Below are 19,003 nucleotides of genomic sequence, written 5' to 3' on the forward strand. Positions count from 1 at the left end.
CCCAGGGGAATTCTGTCAAATGTTTAAAGAAGAAATAATACCTATTCTACTAAAGCTGTTCCAAGGATAGAAAGGGACAGAATACTTCCAAACTTGTTCTATGAGGCTAGTATCACCTTGATTCTAAAGCCAGACAAAGACCCCATCAAAAAGGAGAATTATAGACCAATATCCCTGATGAATGCAGATGCGAAAATTCTCAACAAGATACTAGTCAGTAGGATCCAACAATACATTAAGATTAGTCACCACGACCACGTGGACTTGGTTGTAGTCATTCCAAACATCCACTAATAGAAGTTTCTGATATCTGATCTAGCATGTGCATGCAAAACTGGTTTGAAACATGAAATCCCAGTTCAAAAGAGCATCTAATTTGAAAACAACAATTTGTAATTATGCACTAACCCACTGTTTGAGATTCACTGGTCATTCTTAAATATATGTTCTTTTAAAAAATGTTTCTGGGATGCCCAGGTGGCTCAGCGGTTAAGTGTCTGCCTTCGGCTCAGGGCGTGATCCTGGGATCAAGTCCCACATCGGGCTCCTTGCATGGAGCCTGCTGCTCCCTCTGCCTGTGTCTCTGCCTCTCTCTCTCTGTGTCTCTCATGAATAAATACATAAAATCTTTTTTTTTAATTTAAAAAATAAAAAAATTTCAATGTACTTAAATTTCAAGTCAGTATATTATATGCATGAACTTCTCATGTAAATATAAATTCTCTTCTCTTTGTGCAATAGGCCCTTAATAGAAGGGCAGCTTGTTGTATATGGGAAGACACTGGATTTGATGTGAATCACGACCTCAGACCTAAATTTGAATCTTGTTCAACCATATATAAAGCTGGGGGACCTCTGACAAATTTAAACTCTCAGGGTCTCATTTTTTTCTTCTGTCACCTAAGGGAGGCATTTTTGCTGTAAGGGTTAAATGAGGTAACTTGGGTTTATCACACCACCTTATCTGTACCTAAACTGGTATTTTAATTTGTCAAAGTTTTGAACTTGCTCAAATTTAGGTGTCTTATGTACTGTAGAGCTCTTTGAAAGAAAACTCATCCCAAAGAGAAGGGGATCTGGCAAGAAGGCAAACTGAAAACCAACCTCGAAGTTGATTGAGAGAAGTAAAGTTAACGAACTGGTATTTGTCATTCTATGCACTTGTGTGGAAGCTGTAAATAACTGAAAGTAAAAATTGAGACATGGCTGTTTCTCTAAAATTTCTACAATATACTGGGGCACAATATATATACTCTTTGGGGATTTGTCTTCCTCACTCCAAGGGCACAACTGCAGAGAGATGTCAGTAGCATGGCCATACCTGGTGGAAGTAGTGGATTCTGCTCAGAGTTGGCAGCAGTCCCTAGAAGAAGCAGTGGTACCAGAGAATGGGAGGTTCCCAACAGAGGCAGCTGCCATGTTCAGAGAAAGAGCATTCACCCCAAAATACTCATGGGAGAAGTGGTAACCAGTAGAAGTGCCCAGGAAACACCAACTCGTGCTGTGCTGTCCAACATAATACCACTAGCCATGTGTGGTAATTTAAATAAAAATCAATTAAAATCAAGAGTTCAGTTGGACAATGCTGGACTAGTAGACGACTGCTTCGTTCCAAAGCACATGTACAAGACCCCTTAATAGCTTCCCAAGTGCCTGAAGACTGAAGCAGTGGGAAAGGGGAAGGAATGAGGTCCTGAGACAGCAGTTAGGGCTAAGAGTTAGCAGAAGTAGAATTTAACGTGACTTCTTTCCACCCAAGGTGGAAACCAGGGAAACTCAGTGCACACATGAAATAAGCCTAGTACATTGCCTTGAATTTAATAGACTTTGACAAATATAAACTCTCTTCTGCTTAAGATCTCTGTGCCAGCATGACTAATTTCTAATATAACCATCATTCTGTTACTAGAATGATCTCCCACCACGTATATTAGATCATTAACCCTTTCAAAAACTGCCAAAGACTCTTTGTTCAATAAAAAATATGGTACAAAGTTCCAAGACTCGTATTTCACCACGAAGAGTATAGACACTGGTGCAAGAGAGCCTGGGTGTGAATCCAGCTCTGGTGCTTGCTGGCTGTAATTAGTTAAGCTCTCTGAGCCTCAGGTTTCTCATTTAGGATAGTGTTAGCACAGACATCATGAAGTTGTTATGAACGCCTGACAGATCATCAGCACTAGAAAAGTGTTTGTTAAATAAGTTTTTCTATTCCTCAACACACTGATCTCTAATCACATTTCAGGTCAGTCTTCTGTTATTGTTTTGTTCCCTCTCTACATTTCAACTGTGCATCATTTCCTCAACTTGACTTACATACCTCTTCCTCTTTTTATATCTACTGAAATTCTACATATGTATCTTTTGAAATGTATCTTCTAGAAGAATTTTTCCTACAAGATTAGTCCTACTGCAGCATGTCTATAACCCATTGTTTACCTCGGTATTTTAAGCCTTATTTCATTCTACTCTGCCTTGTTCTTCACAGCTTGGTCTTCACGTGTCCACACTCATCCTAGATTATAAATTCCTCAAGGAATTATTCATGCTTGTAGTCCCCAGGATACGTGTCTAAAGTAGGTGCTCAATAAATGCTCATGAGAGGGTGAGAAGGAGGGAGGGTATGACACGCCTTTCAGGCCCATTCTACAAATATCTACTTTGCCCAAGTGCTACATTTTAGGATCCACATACAAGTAGCTTTTCAAGTTGTCTAAACACAATATCAAGCATAATATCCTTCAGATGATAAGGGCAAAATTTGTTAATCTCCATTACAGGTTATGCTTAATGCCCAAACCTAGGTTTCTTTGAATGTGGCAGCATGAAAGGACAACCACAACCTTAGGGGACTGAAAGCAGTGACACGACATCCCAACACACAAGCGGTCCATTTATCTTCTTGATAATTTCTAATGTGATTATTTCTAAAGCACCCTCTAGCTGTAAAATAAGGATTCCCCACCAAAGAGAATAGCCTGAGACCCAAATGTTCCTTTGTGAGTACTGCTCTTGCTGGACTTTGGCAGACTCAGGGGAACTCTGCCTGTGATCATGTGGACATGTTTTTTATGGGCTGTTGATTTCAAAGAATTAAACTTGATTTTACTTATACAGACATAAAGACAACCCATAGGAAAATGATAAAATGCTGGATGATGAGCAGATATTTTCAAAACTATCTCCCAAAGGTAAGCCTTCGACCTACGAGGAAGATGAGCAACCTAACAGTACATTGGTAGTACCCTAGGAAGACATACCACTGAGCAAAGGAAGATGCGCAGAGTATGTATACCTAGACCACCCTTACGTTGGATATAATTGTCTCATTGAGAGGACAGAGTTGTCTATATTTGTGTTGTAGGCCTATCTTGACTCTGTAAGGGATCAAAATTTCTACTTATGGAAATCACTTTGAGTAACCAGGACATGGGTCATATTACTAACAAATTGTCAGGATCACGTATCTCTGTATTTCTCCCATTGGGAAGCAGTGGCTAACATTTTTTAAAATGTACCCACATAAAGGGCTAGTATCCAGAATCTATAAAGAACTTATCAAATTCAACACCCAAAGAACAAATAATCCAGTCAAGAAATGGACAGAACACATGAACCAACATTTCCCTGAAGAAGACATACAGATGGCCAACACGCACATGAAAAAATGCTCCACATCACTTGGCATCAGGGAAATACAGATCAAAACCACAATGGTATACTACCTCACACTGGTCAGAATGACTAAAATTATCAAGTTAGGAAACAACAAATGTTCGAGGATGCAGAGAAAGGGGGGCCCTCTTATATTGTTGATAGGAATGTAAACTGGTGTAGCCACCACTCTGGCAAAAGTATGGAGGCTCCTCAAAAAGTTAAAAATAGAGCTACCCTATGACCCAGTAATTGAACTACCAGGCATATACTCCAAAAAAGCAAATGTACTGATCCAAACTGTACCCTAATGTTTATAGCAGTAATGTCCACAAAGCCGAACTATGAAAGGAGCGCAGGTGTCCATTGACAGATGAATGGATAAAGAAGATGTGGTGTATATATGTACAATGAATATCACTCAGCCATCAAGAAGAATGAAATATTCTGATTTGCAACAACGTGGATGGAACTAGAGGATATTATGCTAAGCAAACTAAGCCAATCAGAGACAGACAATTATCATATGATTTCACCCATATGTGGAATTCAAGAAACAAAACAGAGCAGCACAGAGGAAGAGAGGGGAAAAAATAAAACGAGATGAAATCAGAGAGGAAGACTCTTAACCATAGGAAACAAACTGAAGGTTGCTGGAGGCGGGATGGGGTAACAGGGTGTTGGGCATTAAGGAGAGCACATGATGTAATGGGCACTGGGTGTTATGTAGGACTGATGGATCACTGACCTCTATCTCTGAATCTAATAATATGCTATAAGTTAATTAGTTGAATTTAAATTTTTAAAAAATGTACCCACATGCTCAGCATTTATCAACCCAATCATGGCCACTAAGGATTTTTGCACAGGACCTTTTCCCCTCTCCATCCAAAAAGTAAATCAGTAGAGCAGATTTTAAATCCAATCTGATTCAAGCATTATCTCTGGATAATTTCTAGGCCATCTCTTTTTTTGAGGTACAAAAACCACAGGAATCACATATGTCTTAATCTTTTTCCTAAAGGGCGAGTGGTTGAATTTTGGTTGATACTCAGTATCTCATAGTGTGTGTACAACTTGGCCCAGGGATCTGTGAGGGGAAATCCCCGTCGGAGACCCTCACTCTCCTTATATTTACATATACCTCCTAAGATAATAAGCACAAATAAGCAAAAAGACTCTCTCATAGCCTCAAAATTTTCTTGAATGATTTTATTTCTTTGTTAGAAATATAAAATGAAGCTTTATGAGTCTTTAAAAGTCTAAAGAAAATAGCTACTAATGGTATCTTTTTATTGCCTACAATTCATCCTGCTGAAAAAGGCAATAATGTTCTTAGAGTTGATTATAGCTCAGTCTTAAATTTTCTAATTGTTTTAGATTTTTCACTTATTTTAGACATTTTCACTTTGCCCCCTAGAGTAAATTAAGATGAAAGGTAAATTAAAAGAGAGGAATTCAACATAAAGAGAATAAATAAATAAAACACAGATTGCAAAGCAGGAATGAAAACAAGGTCTCCCAGACCAATCTGTTAAAGGAATGCTACAAATGTGAAGTGTTTACTATTTTAAACATTAATCATGTACTCACTCTGTTTATTTAGCTATCAATGTTTTTCCTGTAACTCTGACTTGAAAATGTGTAAGCTGTTTAGAATTAGGACTCAAACTGAAGCCAAATGATATTTTGATTATTTATATTGCATAGCTTGTCTTGAAACTTCAGATTTGCAGTCTTTTCATTTCAATTCACACCTTTTTTAAAAGTCATTATTATTTTGTATAATGTGACATCTCAAATAACTTTTATTGCCACCCATTACCATATGCCCAAGTCACAGCCATTAAAGATAGAGGAGCCTGCGTCCTCCATCAATGGGCCTATTCAGAAAATTGCCACCATCTTGCTTTGACTTGAATCTATGCAATGATCCCAAAACATAAGACTAGCTTAGTAATCGGAATGAAGAATTCCAAAGAACTGTACATTTCCTAAGCGTCTAGCATTATTTTCTTAACAGATATTATTTTTAATAAAACTTAACAATTTGGATCTGCCTACAGAAAATAGCCACCAAAGCTTCCATATACTCATCATAAACAGGAGCCTCTCATCTAATCTCACAAAATTATAAGTTGTGTTAAGGACAGAAACAGATCACATAAGGTTGGTTTATCATTTCTTTCCTTTAAGAAAATGAGGAAAGCATTAGAATTTTCTCCTGGAATAAAGACACGTCAGAATTTTTCCTATCAGAATACCTAGACAATGACATGGACAAGATCTCCAAAGGTACATATTTTCCTTGAAATTTGTTGTTGTCATAAAATTATCCACACAGCTCAGATGTGCTGAAAATCGTAACATCTTTATTTTCTTCAACTGCCTCCAAATTCCTCCAGTGCCCCACCCACGTTCTTCTCATTTGAATACTTCAGCCTCCTGTAAAAGCTGTCTCTTCCCCTACTCATTCCTTTCCCTAATTAGTGTTGGAGCGTAGTGCCTCATGGTGGATCTCCATATGGCTCTTGGACTGTTGTCTGCTGCAGGGTCTCATTTGGTACTTGGTGGGTGTTGGCTGATTCTAACATATTTCATTCGATGTTCTAAGGATACTTAGCCTCTCATGCTAATAGGTCAACCATGCCTTGCCTGACACTCTGCCTCACCCTCATTGAGGAGACTCAGAAGACCAGCCCCAACCTACCACCGATCTTCTCTTCACAGCCCCTGAGAACCAGGAGGGCTTCCCTTCATTTCCCCTTTCATGCAGGCCATGGGATTTCTTCCTATTCTATCTTGTCATCCTCTAAGAGTAATATTTGCCTTCATGGTTTTTCGATGGCTATGAGAAAAGAGTAGCTGTGGAAGATAGGACATCATTTATGTGAGAAAAAATGAAAGTTTCATCAGTTTGATAGTTTCTAATTTGCATCCCATTAGAGTTATGTAGTGGGTGGTGAACACGATAGGTCATAGATTCTTCTAGGCCCTCCTCTCTGTCTTTTATTACTTCTTCCATTCTTTGATGGTAACTCCACTCCTTCCTGCCTTCTGGGTGCCCAGTGCCCTCACAAGCTACTCACCTCCTTCAAACTAAACATTTCTGACAAACTGGCTCATAGATATTCAATGCCTGATATGACTTTAGGTATCACCTCTCTTAGAGGAATTGCAAAGGAGTAACGCTTGAGCCAAAGCAATGAATCCACACACAAAAAAAATGGAATTCTGGGAATGAGTGGTTCAAGAAGAGCACTGAGGGTAGAAAGGGAGTTTTTCAGATTCTGCTGAGATAACACCTTGTAGATGCAATGATCTCATGAGGTTTTTATATGTTCAATCACGGGAGTATACACATGGACATAGGTGCACACACACACACACATACACACACAGAGACATTTCAAATTGAAACACCATCCTGGTAATATGTAAACATGAGATTAACAAATATGAAAGAACTTACAAAAAAGGATAAATATTTTATAAATAGTGTTGTGTGTCAACTCATTTGACACAGGCTTCCTTAAATAGAAAATCAAGAATCACAGAAAAATAAAGAATTATAGAAATGACGTAAACTAATCCCAGGCAAATCCCGAATAACTCAGTTGGTTCCAGAATCACCAAAAAACTGACTTTTAACACAGTGTTTTCACTTATTGACAGAAGCGGTCACAGGCATCTTACCGTGACCAGTAATTGACAACGATGTCAACTGTCCTGTTTTGTAAAGGATGTACTTCAGACAAGCCGAAATATGTTTACAAAAGTTGATTTTTTTTTTATCATAGGCTATGGGAGTCTGAATTACTGGTGTTTTCAGTAACTGCAACAAAACCAATTTCTAGTATTTTAAATACACAATCATTCTTAGAGAATATGTGGTACTTTTTATCCTTTTGTTACTTCCCTGGAACTTCTGACAAGAGAAAACTTTTTGCAGCATTTGGTGGACGTGCCTCACCTTGACCTGGCAGCTCGGTTTATGCCCCATGATAATATTTTGAGGAACAAATCTAGATTTGCCTGAGTATATCTTGATGGACTTTGTTTCTAGATGTGTCTAGACAAACTTCAGTGATGGTACTGTTTAATGTGTTACTTCCTGGAAAGATCAGTAAATCATCTCTTCAATATTCAATTTGAAACTTTGGTTAAAAACCTTGCTTCAGGGCACCTCGGTGGATCACTCGGTTAAGCATCTGCCTTCGGCTCAGGTCATGATCCCAGGGCCCTGGGATGGAGTCCCACATCGGACTCCCTGATCAGCAGGGAGTCTGCTTCTCCCTCTGCCTCTGCTCCTCTCTCTGACTTGTGCAAATTCTCTCTCATGCTCTCTCAAATAGATAAATAAAATCTTAAAAAACAACAAAACCTTGCGTCAACTGCTAACCTTTTCATAAGTACCCATGAGAAAGTGTACCAACCAGGTTACTCTCAAGTGGAAAAGCCTCCAGCTTTAAGTGGCAGTTGGCTTTACAGGATAGAGTTTCTCCTTTCGGAAGGATCATTACCACACTTACACTCAGCCTTCCTTCAATTACAGCCCAAAGCATGCCTATCTGCTATGGCACTAACATTGCAGGGGGTTACTGCACATCAAGGATGCTCAAATATGCCAAATACACCATGTTTGCAGTGCATCTGCTCCCATGGTTTCAGAGTCCTCCAGGAGTAGGGCATCTACCCTTCACATAATCCTCTGGATGAAAAAAAAATGCAAATGTTGGAACCTCCCTCCCACAATAAGGAGCAGCATCCCCTTCCAAGGAAATCTGATTGCCCATTACTACAGAAATAGTTTATTATTTCTTGATGTTGATTCAGGTAGTCACTCAACAGCCAGATTTTAATATTGTTTATATATTAAAATAATACTCTATTTGGGATCCATATTATCTGCTTGATTTCACTGTTTTGTGTTTTAGTTACATTTTCTCCAAACTTCAATAATCCTCTGAGATAGGTATTATTTATTTTGAGAAAATGTAAGCTCAGAGAAGTAAAGGAATTTGTCCAAGTTCAATGCAGTCGGTAATGGTGTAGGAATTCTGAGTTCCTGCCCAGTATTAAATTTTATATTTAACGATGTGGGGCACCACCTTCCATGCCTTCAGCCTGAAAAAAGCATATATACCAACCACAATGTTGGCAGCCAGTCTTGCGTAAGGATAACCTGCAGTGCCTCCCTCAGTCATATGGCATATGCCCTAGGTGTCCTCAGACCATGCGATATCCAGTCACACATGCAGATACCCATTACGTGCCCAGAAGTGTCAGGAGTGGCTAAATGCTTTTCCCTTCTGTTCTTTGAGACCATTCTGAAACAAGTTTGCACAGCTCCTCAGCAAGTACCAGTAGGATCGAGCACGTTAACCACATTGGTGGTCTGCTCAGTATTGCGCCCTTGAATATTTCACTCTTCAAATCCCATTTCTTGTTCCCTAGGACCACTTCTTTAGAAAGAAGTCTGTCTTGAGTTCTACTCTCCAGAGGAGAACAAGGGTAAAACAAGGACATTGTGTCACACTCTAAAAGTAGCAGCAGAATGGGGGAATGATGTTTTCTTTTGAGGAAACTCCTTAATGGGTGCTACTAGTTTCCAAAGGCAAATCTTAAAGCCAGGCCTAGAAGGAAAGCCATCAGCAATGGAAAGTAACCAGCAATATGAGGGAAAAAAAATCCCAAAAGTAGTTGAGGTCTTTGAGAAGAGCTAAGTGTATAGACCAGAAAAGAGAGAAAGGGGGGAAGGAGACTCTGACACAGGTGAGGGCAAGGGGCCCGCAAACACAACAGAAGACCTGGGTCTAAGGAAAGAAATGGCAAACAGGTGACCACCCATGACAGACTCTGACCAACAACTTTATAACCTGCAGTGTTTGTTCCAGAGTTGTCTATGCTGAATGGTTTTCATGATTTCCCTAAACCCTCAGCAGAGGTGCTTAACCATAGCAACCTAATGCAACTTTTATGGAAATCAGGGGAATAGAAGTAAGGTTGCTGTTTGTACTCAAAGAGGCGTCGAGAGAAGAAAAAGCCATAGTCTCCACAAGCACCACCTGGAGAGTAAGTGGCAATAACAGAGCAGTTTTGGGTTAGACCCAAGATGAGAAGGGATAGACAATGGGACATCTAGGCATCTACCAGGAATCAGCAAAATAATTCAGGGATAGGGTTGCCTATAAATCATTACATGGGAACTAGGTTTGCGTTGTTTTATTTAGACATTAAAGATAAAGACAAAAGAACTTGAGAATATTTGGGCAATATTCACAAACATGGAGTTTAAGAAATGGGCAGAAAACATGCCACTCGCACATTTTAAAGAATGAATACTCTGAACATTCTTTTGTTCCTTAAATATCTGTTATTATGTGCCAGGTATTTAGTCTAGACGCTATGGGAGAAAAACAGTGAACAAAACAGAAAAAAATATTTATTCTACTGGAGGGAAATTAAAAAATTAGTAAAAATATAGAGTCTGTTAGACAATAAGCTCTATAAAGGAAATAAAAGAGGAAAGGGATGTAGAAATGTTTGGAACGTACAGCAATAAGAAATGTTGGCACTATTTTTATGATTCTTGCAAAAGAGCAAGTTTTGTGGACTATGACAACCAAGGCCATGGATCTAGGCTTAATCAAACACTTATTTAATGAATGTCAAATGTTATTTGATTACTTGCTATGGGCAAGGTGCTGAGCTAGGCAACATGGTGAAGACAAAGATGAACAAGAAATGTTTTCAAGGATCTTTCAGGCTAACAAAGATGCTTAAGTATTTACAGTCTAGCAGCCTTTCTCCATCAGAGTCCCACAAGAGAATAAAGGCCTAATGCCTTTAGGCCTTCACTTTAAGTAATGACTTACCCTCTCCTATGACACAGAGTAGGTTATGAACCATCCTTGGTATAATTGAGAAAATACTTACTCAAATCACTTTCTATTTTCTATGGTAGAAATATGAAATATCAGTTGGGAAAGGAAGAGAGGTATGAATAAAAGAAAAAGATCCTAAACATGTTTTGCTTTTTTAAATTTTTTTGGTGGTAGTTGTTTCCTTTTGAAGATGTTCAAAATCACCTATATTGGTGGCTGCTACTATGGGATAAATACACTAAGAAACAGCAAGACGATGTGGCCTCTACAATTTGTTTGGTATTGACTAAATATTCAGCTTGGAAGAATTACGTGTACAACATTCATAAAAAGAGATATGACTGTCACCTTGTAATCTTCCTTGAGGCTTGAAGGAGACTGAGACCACCTGGATACCACTAGAAGATACACCAAGGAGCATAACGATTAAGACCATTCTGTTCTTAAGCCTTTATTTTGATTGAGTTATTCGGTGTTGCGGCTTTGGCCACTGTACCAGTCTGGAGATTTTCTTATTGCTTAACACTGGCAAACATGCCTATGAAATTTACTTGAGAATGTTGACTATATTTTACAAGCTCATCCAATTGAATCATATTGTTCAGTTGCTCTGTACTGTTGCATTGTCCCTGTCTTATGTCTTTGGAGGTGTGACCAATCTCACCTTCTCCTTTTAGCTGGAGTAGACTTCATTCTAAAACACTTTAGTACTACCTAATGAAATAAGAGATCAAGGCAGCCTTCATTCACAGCCGCCAAAATCATTATGTGAAAGGTTTATGGGAAATTTTATAAATGGATGTATCAGGAGGATGCCACCCAAGGAAGCCATTCAGCGACTGATTAACCAGATATATGTTTATGAATATGATGCAATAGGAAAGACACAGCAACACCTATGAATTCTTCTTGGCCAAAAATTTGAGCCATAATCTAATCAAATGTGTAGATCTCACTAGTATACAGGAGAAAGAAAAACCAGTTAAATGACACCATGAGAAAGCAATAAACTAAAGTCATTCCTCAGAAGAAAAATAACCAATTATTCAAAGTAAGAGTAGAGGAAGGGACTATTACAGAATGAAAGGAAGTTAAAACAAATGACAATCAAATACAGCCATGGTGTAGGTTCCATAGAGTTCTGTCTAAAGGGAGCAGTGCACACGCTGGAGTGGCAACAAATCTGCATGCCTTACCAACCGAAGGCTTCTTAGACCGTTTTCTCCCCCAGAAGACATGTCTCATCTAGTTCTTTGTAGAATTCTTCTTCCTCTTCTCTCATGATCTCTCTTAGCTAAAACTCTGATCATCATTGTGTGGTGACTTAATCTTTGCTATTAAAACAGCTTCTTGTGACTAAAAAATAGGCATGGACAATAACATACTCCATTGCTTCACACGTGGAGAAAATTCCGTACAACTGTCCCAATAAGACAGTTTCCAGGAAAACTCCAAAATGCCTCAAAGCATTTTCAAACCTTGGTAATCAGACTATTAGGGCTTTAGAGATTTTAATACACAGCAGCCACACCCACATCCAAATTCATTCCAGCTTCTACATTCAGAAATCTAGCTTTGGGTTGGCATCAGAACCTTGACTCACTGCCTAATCTCATGCCCAAAAAATACATGCTAGAGATTAGTAATTAGCCACTGGACCCTGAGTGGCAGCATTTTGACTTTTAGCATATGGATTTGATCATTCCCTACCAAACCCAAGAAACTTAAATGCTAGTGGTATTTCACAAAAATCATACTCTGAACATGACTGTATTCAGCCCACAATTTGTGCTAAGTTGTCTGAGACAGAAATGTATCAGCAAAGAGTCTAATGCATAGCTTAAAATGATTGATTCAAGACTAAATCAGCAACGCTAATTTCTTGCAATGCTAGTTACATATGGTTGCATTAATATTCCCTTCTCAGAAATCCAGCTGAGAATCATTATTTAATGAAAGGCTTACAAATTGCATCCTATTTAATGGCTTCCATTGCAAATTCCTTTGTAGAAATGCAAAAAACATGTAAGTGACCATGTAAATTGTATGCTGCAGTTGCAATGAGCTGGGCTATTTTATTTATGGATACATGAAATATATATGTATGCATGTATGCACACCATACATATAGAGGCATATATTACATCAATACATATATACCAAATGGCATAGACACACAACAAATAATATGCAATATATATTGCATATATTATATGATACATACATAAAATATTTATATATAATATATAAAAATATATATCAAGATATTCTCATCCATAATTTCTAAATTCACAAGTTCAAGCAACAGAGTATGAGAGATAGATTGCAATTCAAGGTTTCTTATCAAATTGCCTGAGATTTGAATACTGGCTATACCATTCATTAAATGTATGTCCTTAATCAATTTTACTCCCTAATATTCATTTTCTTCCTCTTTAATAATAAAAATATTTACTTTTTTGAGTATTGTTTTATTTTTTTTTGAGTATTGTTTTAAAGGTGAAAAAAATAAAGAAAAATACTTAACACACTATCTCACATGGACCAAGTGATCAATAAGCATTAGCTCTGCTTCTAATGTAAAGATAACAACAGGAGAAATTATAACTCATTATAGAATAAACTGCAGGATCTATGAATCTTTAGTTGAAGAGTTGAACCTAACTAGGAAGATGAACCAAAGATCTGTGGGTAGTCCAGAGACAGACTGTAAAGGGAAGAAAATTTGTGGAGGAATTCACATTTAATTGAATTTATTGGAGTTTTTCTTTCAGATTAGGATAAGCCACTTGATTCCTGTATAGTATGCATGTATTATCATATATGATTCTTATATGCAATTATACATATATATTTCTTTTACTACTTTGCTAAATAAAACTAAATATTTAGCCAACTAAATAGCAAGCCTTCAGGTAAAACATTATGACTTGAGTAACTCCAGATTTGTCCTACTTGAAAGAATAACAGAAAAAAAATAAGGGGATTATTCAGGGCTTCACCAATCCAAGTCTATTAACTTGGCTTTTTTCTCATTTGGAATTTTACACAAGTGGAATCATGAACTTAACTAGCTGGAAGTACACATTTTTCAAAGTAGCCACAGAAATGAATAGTCAAAGACTAAGCCAATAAATCCCTCTGGAAAGGATGTCAAAAGGAAAGACTCCATGCACTCAGTCAAGAAAGGAATCGCCAACCTCTAAGATTTCTAAATGGAGCCACAGTCAGAGAAATTCCATGTAGTGCGATTCTTAGTAATATGAAAATTGTGGCTATCCCGACACCTGGCTATTTCATTAATTATTTTTACTCCAAGTGGATTTTTTTTTTTTAAGGAAAGAAGAGAGCTAAGTGAATTTTTAATGAATTAACTTCTGTTTTGCCTAAATATTGTTAGTATAGCCATTTTTAAAAGCCATTTAACAACATTAATAACAATTATAGTTTTATCTATTTTGTAGGATAGCATGTTTCATCAAGCATTATATCACTTAATCCCCACAAAAGACTTTGAACTGTGTATTGCTGACCTCATTTTAAACTTGAAGAAAGTGAGGCTGAGAGGTCACATGACTAATCCAGATTTTCATAATAAATAGCAGCTCTAGAGATATCCCTACCCCAGAATCTCATCTGTGTAGAATTGCTTGAGTGTAGTAAGCATGCATTCTTCTATTAAGTATTTTTAAATCGTGAGTCTATGTCAGGCTATCTTTAAAAAGGAAACGAAAGAATGGTTTACTATATTCTAAATCAGAGGTAAGAATGAATTCCCATTAAAAAACCACTACTGATTTTTTAAAAATTTAAATTCAATTAGCCAACATATAGCACCACTACTGATTCTAACGCATGTTCAATGGACCTGAAATGAGCTAAATCCAGGAAAGAAGCCATGAGCTCTTTATTTAAACCAGGAGTACAGTGTCCATCTCTGCTGTCAGAAATTTGAAGAATATTCACATTTTCCATGTGCTTTATCAATAGCTACCTCAATATTTCTAAACTATCTGTCATTATAGTACCTAGGTAATTAGGCAGAGGTGCTCGGGCACTGTATTATTTGAACATCATTTCCATGGGGCAAAGTCAGCTTGTAACATTTGTCATTATTCTGAAGGGCTTCTTATCACTTAAATAACTAAAGGGAAAAATTACAATTTCCTCTAAATTCATTTGTAGTTACTTTCACAAATAATTTTTGGCCACAGTCATCATATTGAACATTGGCTATGTGTCAACTAAATCCTTGGCAATTATTTCAGCATAATTGATGGTCCTAGTTAATGTTCCAGATGCTATTCTGAGAACTCCTTTCTTTTTTCCAAGTATTTTTTTTAATGTTGGACATCACTTCCAAATACACTTATTCTATTGGCTCTCTTTTTCAAGGAAACCAGTTGGTGCTGTATTATCTTTGATGCATTATATCTGATGTACATGAAGAGAAAAAAAGACCCTTGGGTGATCTTAAACCATTGTGATTAGGTCCTTGGGTCTGATTTTTTTGTATAGTCACTAGAAAAGGAAATATGTATGACAATTTTAGGATGTTAAACTAGAGCAGGGGTTGGAAATTTACAAAGCTACATCACCAAATGTTCTTATAAATGAAAACCATTCTTAGCCACGCCATGCTCAGTCATTTCCAAACTGTCCATAGCCATTTTCATCCTGTAATGGTGGAGTCAAGTGTTGTGACAGAGACTATATGGTACACAAAGTTTAAATATTTAGTAACTGGACCTTTAAAGAAAAAGTTTTCAGACTCCAGATCTAGGGGTAACTTCGGTTCCTGGCAATAGTTTAAAAGAATCAAAAATTTTTTTAAAAAGTTTGTCTTAGCTGGCCTTCTTTTAGCCAGAAATCCAATATTTCCTCGTATCTCAGGACTCATAATTGATGGTCACAGTGATGTCCCTGAAGCACTGAAAAGCCTTGAAGTACCTTCTGAATCAGCAAAGATTAAATCTCACTCACTGTGGTCACTGTTATCTAGATTCATAGTCTTAAAATTGTTAGAGAACTTCAACATCGTCTTTCACAAAACAGCAGAAACCTCTTCTACTACATGCTTTACGTGTGGTCTTTTAGCCTCTAAATATAGACCCAACAAGAAGGGGCCTGCAACTTCACATGATACCCATACTGTTTTGTGGCATCTCTCATCCTTACTCTTGCTGAGTGTTTTTCACCTCACACCGAGTCACTATCTATTTCCTTCCCACTCAACTTGTCCTATTCTAATATGTTAACTATTAGTAAATTATAAATGATATACTTGTAACTTTTTATTAACCAGAATATGAATTCAACAGAACACTCCTTCCTTTCACTCCTTATCCTCCTTCACTCACTTATCCTTATCCTAATGGATAAAGTAGGTCCTGAGTAACAGGCATAGGTTTGGGATTCAGATAGACCTGAATTCAACTTCTGGTCTCACCACTTAAAAATGGTGTGGCCACAGGCAAATTGCTTTAATGTTTCTGAACATCAATCTCCTCGTTTGCTATGTAGGAAAACGTGAGACTTTGAAAGAAGGTATACAAAAGTTCAGCATGGTACCTGACGTAAAAGGAGCTCTTATTGTTGGTCGAAAGTAGCAGGCACTTTAAACATGCTACAGGAAAACGTGCAAGTTCCCCACACTCTAAGCTGGGAGAAGCCCTGGAGGCATCTTAGGAACTAAAAATCATCCTAGATCTAAGGCTCCTTTAAAGAAGCTAACGTCGCCTCATGTTTGTCATATATATTCTAGAACAAGAATTTATCTATGTAGTTCCCTATATGCCACTATGCAGAAAAGGGGTTTAGAGCTTGATTCTAGCTCATGACGATCCCCAAAGAGTAAGCAGTGTAAGCACTAGACATTCCAAATGCATACAAAGGAATATTTCAAGAAGTAACACTCACCTTTCCAATTCAGAAAAATAAATTATGCAAATTGCTAACCCAGCAAGGCTAGATTATGAGTGTCTGTCTCTTTTATTCAGAATTACTGTGTTTTGAGAAATCTAGCCATGTCTGTAGTATCCAATTTTAATATGGCAATTCTCTTCTATTTTAGCTTCTTCTGTTTAAGGCAACATATTGAATCTCTTGGGAGAAACCCATCCTGTATCTGCTCAATTGAAAACATGAGGGTGCACATTCTGAGCTACATATGCTCAGATCCAAGTTTCCAAGGAAACAAGAGACTGCTCGTTTATCTGCAAAAATGAACTGATGAATCACTTTCAGCCTGTTACAAACCTTGATTCCTAATCAAATTCCAGTGTAGAGTCTAAAAAATGTCAATGTCTTGTCATTTCTGCCTGGCAAGCCCCTGATGCTCTGGAAGCTGGCAGTTGGGCAGGCAGTAGCTGAGTTATATCACCACTGTTTTCCTCTGAACTGTTAGTGAAATACTGTCAGTGATACCCAGCCCTGCGCTGCATGTGTGTGTGAATGGCCTTCTAGTGTTTCTATCAGTAAAGCCAGATGGGGCCATGTGCGTATGGGATGTCCGAGACCAGCTATATGGAAGGGAGTACTCTGGTCCTCCCAGCTCCTAGCAAGGGCTACCAGCCCTCGGGTTCCAAGCACAGAGCCACAGGACATCCCACCTCCAAGCTTTCACTGGCATTCGAATTCTAGTGGTTGATAAGCATTTCTGAAATTCGAGAATGTGAAACTTCCTGACCATTCTTTAGCATTTACTGGTCCAAGTGCTTTTTATGTGTTACTTCGTTTAATGATCACAATAAACCTTGAGGTAGTTACCATTATTATCTTCATTCTTTAGAAACTGGGGCACAGATAGCTTCAATGATTTTTCTCAAGGTCACATAGTTTATAAATGATAAAACTGGGATTTGAACCCAAGCTGTGTCACCTCTGATTGATACCCTTAACACTTTATTCCATCTTACAGAATACTGACCATTGTGTCTTTCTCTCAGTTTTAAATTCATTTCTTCATTCATTCATGTATGCAGCAAATATGTACCAGATACCTATGCTAGGCCCTGTGGCTATAGCAGCAAATGCAAGAGGCAAAGTCCCTCATGGAGCTCACACTTTGGGGAGAAGATAAATAATAAACAAGTAAGCAAAAACAAAGAAGATAGAGACTGTAAATGACGGCAACAAAGGGAATCGATGCTGCAGTTCGGGATGATAACACTGGAAAAGGCCGTGGCATTTTGAAGGTACAGAAAGGAGACAAGATGAAACAGAAGCAGAGATGGTTCAGGGATGCCTGGGTGGCTCAGTGGTTGACCGTTTGCCTTCGGCTCAGGGAGTGATTCTGGGGTCCTGGGATCGAGTCCCACATTGGGATCCCCGCAGGGAACCTGCTTCTCCCTCTGCCTGTGTCTCTGCCTCTCTCTGTCTCTCATGAATAAATAAATAAAATCTTAAAAAAAAAAAAAAGAAGTAGAGATGGCCTAGATCATCCGGGACCTTAAACAGCAGATTGGACTTCATTTTAGGTGATGTGATAAGTTATTGAAGAATTTTAATCATACTTTAAGGTAGAGCTGTCCTCGGTTCCTATTGCAAAGAAACTCATTAGTAGGTACGAAATACACCTGTGTATCAGAGGTAGAAAAATGCATTCAACTCCCAGCCCCAATTATATTTTTCTGGAATGATTTTAATTACATATACTGAACATATTTCAATATTCCTAAAAGACTAAAATTAGTTTTCCTATTACTTACTTACCTTTGGTTAAGGAGAAAGTAGGCTAAGAAAGTATGCTAACATGTAGGAGTGTAGCTGCACAAGAGGCAGAAAAAAGCAACTTAAAAGGACATGTTGAATAGGCACCAGCCTAAAATGCGTATCCATGAGTAGATGAAGTAAGGACCCTTCAGTCTATCATCGCACTTGGACCCCCTCCCCCCGCAAGGAGCCCAGCCCACTTCTATGGACAATCCCTAGTACCCAGGCTCCATGGGACAAGGCTTTGCTTTGTTTTACGTCTGTATGTCTTTGCCTGACAGTATTTTATTCAACATGGGTTCACCATAAGATTTGTGGGAGGAAGGAAGGGAAAGAGGAAGAAGAGAAGAAGGAAGGAAAGAAGGAAGGTAAGGAGGAAGTGGCACTCTTGGTTACCTGCTGGCATCTTTACCTCTTGGTTTTGCATCTTCTTGGCTGTTTCTTTATGCTCGGCACTCCCTAACCCATCTTCCTGAGATTTAAAAAAAAAAAAAAAAATCCAACATGACACTTCCAAAAGATTAATATTTTCATTTCAACATTTCTGAAAGTATTTCAATGAAATTGCTTTCAAATGGTTTATTTTATATTAGATCATTGAGAGATAGATTAATGTCATAAACGTAGGTACTAGCAAGCAATATTTTTGTCTCCTATGTGCACATATGGTATATTTCATAACCTCTGATAACTTAAAGTCACTAATTTAAGTCAAATTAGGGAAAGGGCAGTATAATAATTGCTATATT

The 19,003-nt window shown here is 37.9% G+C and overlaps 1 long non-coding RNA gene across 1 annotated transcript in view; it reads right to left on the bottom strand.

Moving 5' to 3' along the window:
* LOC125755971 (uncharacterized) overlaps positions 1-16,273 on the bottom strand; it is a 53,511-nt gene extending 37,238 nt beyond the window's left edge. The window contains exon 1 of the long non-coding RNA XR_007413660.1: positions 16,113-16,273. This is a non-coding gene — a long non-coding RNA (uncharacterized LOC125755971). The remainder of the gene's footprint in view (positions 1-16,112) is intronic.
* Positions 16,274-19,003: the final 2,730 nt, after the last annotated feature.

This window comes from Canis lupus, chromosome 10, assembly GCF_003254725.2.
Source record: "Canis lupus dingo isolate Sandy chromosome 10, ASM325472v2, whole genome shotgun sequence".
Classification (NCBI taxonomy): domain Eukaryota; kingdom Metazoa; phylum Chordata; class Mammalia; order Carnivora; family Canidae; genus Canis; species Canis lupus.